Below are 6,000 nucleotides of genomic sequence, written 5' to 3' on the forward strand. Positions count from 1 at the left end.
CTTATAGCATTGTAACTTATAATTGAATTATAACTAGGATCAAATTGAAATTGATTTGTCTATAAGACTGGAAGGATATTATGTACTAATGTACATAAATTACATCTGCTTTTGTTAAAGTTCCTTGACATCACGTTTGTTGATAATTGGCCCCATATAAATAACTGAATGGATAAAATCAGGCAAACACAAAGCTTCTGGAATGACCCAAACCTAAAACCTTCTGAAAAGTGTATCATTAATCCCTGGAACACACTGAGAATACAAAAATTATGTTTAAGTGCTGGTACTAGATTGCTTGAACATCTTTGTTTTTCTTTGGAATAAACAAGTGACAAACTGGCACCGTATTGCCATTACTAGGGCTGAAGTAAAAACTGAAGTAAACACCAGCGCATGAGCAATTGACCCAAAAATAGTATGAATAACAAGGTAGGTGAACTGGAAAATCCAAGAGATGCTGGAACAGTGTTGATGTCATGATTACATCAAATGTATCGTCACTGAAGAGAGTTTGTACCCATGTGGACTGAAGCTCATGACGAAATGTACTTCATGCTGCCCTGATGATCGAGCAAAGCCAGAACCAGGAAATGAGCTTTAACCAATGGAAATGTGCTCACGTATTTCAAACACTACCCCTTTGTCCAACTTCTAGGCGTTGACAGAAAACATGCATCTTTGCTCCTGAGTTGTAAGATCCTGTTTTAGTAAAATAAGACAAATTGATGGATGTGCAACTATAAATACGACCTACAACGTAATATTTCATCATCACTCAAGTATTTATTCTAACACGCCCCCACACCAACCCAACAACATGCAGGACTTTTTATTTCAATGCAGCGGATGTCTCGGACTCGGCGTCCAGAGCTCGCCTGCAGGCACTACATCGTCATCGTCGTCTCTCAAAGGCTGATGAAGAAAATCCCACTTGATATAATCTGTTTCAAACAAAAGGACAAGAAGCAGCTTCAAGTTCAGCTACCAGCCTCTTTCCTGATACTGGAGGTGCCTTGGTGTGGTCGGGTCAAACTTGAATCATGTCCATACAAGCTGAAACGTATACAAACACACCCACTAATATTTGAACAAATCTCGCTTTGACAATTGCATACAAAGCAGAAAATGTCTGCTGCCATCAACAAACCTCTGGCTTAATTCTGCGTGGGTCACCGTTGTTGGTATGATTGGTGAGGTTGAATCAAATATCTGTTTTTTGACTCGTCTTTTAATCGTAGTTCATGAATTTTTAAAAACAAGTTTGAGATAAAGTCTCATTTTCTTACTGTTTCGTTGATCCCAGAACCATTTTTAATGTGTGTTTAGGGTCATTGTGCCAAAGTTTGAACCACCAAGATGTTGATTATAGTTAAAGGATTTAGACACCAGCGATAGGACTGCTCTCTTTTAATTCCACCTCCTTCATGCAAACAGCACCACAGCATGGTGCTGCCATCAGCATGCTTGTCTGCTGATACAGTGGTGTTAGGTTTGATAGCCTCACTTTGACACATTCAAACATATTTATTGTCATTTTGGCTAAAATATCTCATCAAACCTTTCTCCTGAAGACATTTGTCTCGATAGCCTCAAATTTAAAATTGAAAGTACAAATTTCGGTGCAAAGGCCCCGTTTTTGCTTGATACCCTTTAAGTCAACTTTGATGTTAAACATGTGTCACTATGGCTAATGACGCTTGTCCTCCCATGTCTTCAAATTCATGTCACTGATGAGGCTTTGTGGTTCTTTGGTTGTTCTGGAATGTCTTATTTTCCTTGCATCTAAAACGGAAGCTGTTTGGGGTTAGAAGGTCGAAACTGGACACAACTAGGACAACTGAATCCAAACACACAACAAGACTGGATCTGAAATGGCTAAAGAAAGGCAATAATAAGCTGTTGGAATGATTTTGACTTCCATTCCTTTAAAAATGTGAACTTAATCCTAAACTTTTGCTTAAAAGTGGGTCCATGCCGGTAAACCAACCACCTTAAATCAACTCTACCCATTCTGCCAAAAATCAGTGGCCGATTATCCAGTAAATATAAAGCCAAGACCATTGTTCAAGGGTTAAAAATGTTTGTTTCCTCTGCAACTTAATGAGAAACATTTACCCAAACATTAATGAGGGTTTATGTTAAGACTGTACACATAATAAAAGGAGTCTCAGCACCTAGACTAAAAGAAAGGCTCAGGCCTCCAGAGAACTTGATAATATTCTGAGGAGGTAATTTAGCTGTTTTATTCAGGGGAGGGGTTTAGACCTTCTGTCAATTAGGGAACAATTTATATTAGATTCTGGATCATCCATACAGGGGAAATAAAGCTGGTGAACTGCATCAAAATTATTCATGGCAATAATGAGAATATGTGAGTATCTATCCAGCTCTGTAGCTTTTCCAAATATTTGAATGCAACATGATGCGGTCCATAATAAGAGACAGCAGACCAGGCAGAAAACTAGGAGGGTTTTTTAACAACTCTGACAACAGTGGAAGCTGGGGAGGGGAGAAGGGGGGGATTTCCGTCCCAATGAAGCTGCCTCACCCACAAACAGTGTCTGAGGAAAAAGGATGTTTTCCTCCAAATCTGCGCTACATTTACTTTTCATTCACGCACAACGCTTACGCTTCAAAGGCTTTTCTGCAGGAAAAGGTTAAACAATTTACGTTGATTTGCGGGTAAAGAGTAGAGAATAAAAGGGAAATCAAACAGAATGAGAAGACTACAACATAAGTTTAAAGATCCTAAAACCTAAAAAAAAAGGGTCACAGAACATCCACATCCGTTGCTAAATATGTGATCATAAACTACAAAAGATTTCTCAATTCAAGCCCAAAAACAGAAGCTTTTAAATGTATTAAGTACTACTTAAAGCAGAGGGTGGAAAAGGTGAATAAGACAGTTAATTTCTTTGTAGGGCAGTTTTAGAAGTAAGCCACAACATACCACCATGAAGGTCTATAAAAGATGCCATTTAGATACTCAAAGACTGATTGTGTCACAAAATGCAAACATGATATCATGAAATCAGAGTAAACTGTGGTACAATTAGGGAAATACTGCAGGACATCTACTAAATATTACAGGAGCAATAACTTCTGTGGTTCTCCTGCTGCAAGCCCCCCCACACATTAAACTACTTGTTTGGAAACAATGAGCTGATAAAAGCATAGCAATATATAAACTGACCCACGAGGCTCGTTGCTTACCTTCTGGCTCGTCTCCGGCCAGTCACACTGAGGTTTGTCATAACTTTCAGAGAAGGTAGGCAAAGTTTGGGAGGAGAAGAGGGGGAAAAAAAGCCTCCCACTTCTCAGGCTTCAGCTCTAATGTCAAGTTTCCTGAAATGTGGAACAAAGTTCTAGATTTGAATTTCAAAATAAAATAACCAATAGTTGTTTGGTATTTAATCCAGTTCCACAGTGAGCTTCTGCTTCAGAAACCTACTCATCGTGGTGGTAGAAAAGGATTTCATAGAATTACTCAACATGGGATTTAATTTGGGAACTTTTATTTAGATTATAAGAAAACTTGTCCAGCATGAGATTCTCACTGTTTGATAATATTGAGGGGAAAAAATTATCAAAAAAAACAAAACACATTTTAAAGAAGCCAAGCTATTAACTCATTCCACAGCTACAGTAAAATAAAATATTGTCTTTTAGTTCAATTCAGAGGTGAGTGGAGAAGACAAACATTGCACTCAAGTAAAAATGGAAATAATATAAAATATTTTTACTCAAGTTCAAATAAAAAGTAGGCATCCAAAAAAAATGACTCAAGTTTATCGTATTTTGTCAGGAGTGCAGAGTTATTGATCATAATGTCAGATTTTTTTTTTTTTTCTAAAATGATCTCAGACAAGTGTGTTTTGACATTGTGTGCACATTGTGGCATCTTCAAATAATACCATTTAAAAGAAATAACTTATTTTCAGACAAACAAATTTATATACAAGAAACAAATTAATAAATCTCATCTTTTTCTCAACTTTCCTATTTTAAGTAATGTACACTACCATTTAAAGTTTAGGGGTCACTTAGAAATGCCCATATGTATGTAATAAAAAGCAGAATTTTCCTCAATTGAAAAATTTTATGAATCATAAATACAGTTAAAGTTTGTATCTATGCATGTTTGCGTAAAACTTGCTTGTTCTTCATCAGTGAAATGACCAGTAGTAGAGCTACTTTAGTTTCCAAGCTCTGTGTGTAATGGGACTGGAAATATTACCACACAGGCAAATTTGTCTTTCTTGTAAATGAGGAAAAGGTGTAGGACTCTTTGTTCAGCCAGCTGACAGGCAGTGTGCAGCGACATACTGGGTAGGGGGTCGCACTGCGATGCTCTATGTACAGCCAGATAATTTATTAACTTTTAAAACACATTAAAACTACTTGACGTTAAAACCCTTTCAGTGACTTTTTAAAGCTCTACTAGATTTTGCTACCTGTGATTACCTCGTGCCGTTATATGAGGCAGAGGTGCCCTAGTATTTAGAGAGCAGGATGCTTGCGTCCTGAAGAGACTGCAAGGTTCTGAGTTCAAATCCCACAGATTACCATTCTGGCTCCCTGAGCCCCAGAATGCTCTCTGGGCGCCGCACAGTGAAATGCAGAGGATGAATTTCATCAGAATGTGTGTTGCAATGACAATAATAGATTATCATTGTTATGCTAACTTGTTAGCTACTGATTCACATATTCAGTCTGGGTTATTATGTTAAAACAGACCTGGTTTCGGTAAGTGACTTGATTCTTTGGGTTAAAGTTGGAACTTTGCTGTCAGAGGAGAAACATGGTTAAAACGTTTTTGATTGATAATTCAGAACTTGTCAATCAAATGAAAGGCCCGGGAATGATTGTTCCTCCTCATTGTATTGAGTTGCATTAAATTAACAGCTTTGTGATCTCCTTAAATATCCTTTAAATAAACAGGTCAACATTGTTTAAAGATACATTCACTTATATTAAAAGTATCTTCAATGAAAGGCCAAGCAACCATATTAATATCAATTTTTGACAAAAATAAAACCTCCCAGTTTCTTGGGCATAATTGCAGTTTTATCACAATTTCTGGATTATTTTAATTTAGTTAATTTTATTTTATTTATTTATTTGGTAAATGCTGTACCTCACAATTTAAAGTGACTTTTGTAGTGATTATAGAACGACCTGACTCTGTGAAGTTCAGTTTATTATCATTATTCGTTTATTTTATCCAACTTCCATCAATGATCGATGCTTTTATTTTGGTTGCGTCTTGGTGATCTGTGCGCGCGCCGGTGACGTGTCCGACGTGTCTGCGTGGACTGACGCAGCTTGACAGCAGAACGAGTCAGTGACAGACAGCCACATCCACCAATCAGAAGCTAGAACCCAGACACGTGGGTGTTTACACTAAAAGGGGAGGGGTTTACAGTCCAGTTCAGACAAAAGGCGCCAAAGTGACGACATTTTTCTATGATCAATATTCGACATTTATCGCCCCAAAACGCAAAGCATTGATACTCTTCCTCCAAAGAGTTCCTGTTTTTCAACAATAAAAACTAAAATAGTATATGAGTGCTATAATTTCACTGCCTGTTAAGATTTTGGTTCACTTATATAAAACACTTTTATTTATAATATATATTATTCTTGAGAAGCTGGAAGCAGATTTTGCGTTGTAAGGGTCCAGTACTTGTACTCACCACTAGATGGCGCTGTTGCCTTTCAAAGTGAACCAGCACGTTGTCTTCATGGCCTCCGAAGAACATCTCAACACAGAAACAGACATAATGTCAAGTACTGAAAATGTTTATATTATTCCACTATTTTAATAACAAATACAGATATCTACATATTCAATCAAGTATTATTATAGAAGCATCTTAGAAATGTTAATTTATGTTCCCTGACCATTCTAGATGTAGTTTGATCATAGACAGAAGGCCACAAACAAATGAAGGAAAAACTCTTCCTACCCTGGGATAGTGAAGTTTATTATTAAAA

At 37.1% G+C, this 6,000-nt stretch overlaps 1 protein-coding gene across 2 annotated transcripts in view; it reads right to left on the bottom strand.

Moving 5' to 3' along the window:
* The window catches only part of kank3 (KN motif and ankyrin repeat domains 3), a 49,204-nt gene extending 43,415 nt beyond the window's left edge, over positions 1-5,789 (bottom strand). The window contains exon 1 of one of the 2 annotated variants that reach the window (XM_036141001.1): positions 5,700-5,789. The gene's annotated coding sequence lies outside the window, so the exon portion shown is untranslated. Of the gene's footprint in view, positions 1-3,216; positions 3,329-5,699 lie in introns of those variants that run through there. The other variant, XM_036141000.1, reaches the window with a different exon arrangement.
* Between the last annotated feature and the right edge of the window lie 211 nt (positions 5,790-6,000).

This window comes from Fundulus heteroclitus, chromosome 9 (genome assembly GCF_011125445.2).
Source record: "Fundulus heteroclitus isolate FHET01 chromosome 9, MU-UCD_Fhet_4.1, whole genome shotgun sequence".
NCBI classification, from domain to species: Eukaryota; Metazoa; Chordata; class Actinopteri; order Cyprinodontiformes; family Fundulidae; genus Fundulus; species Fundulus heteroclitus.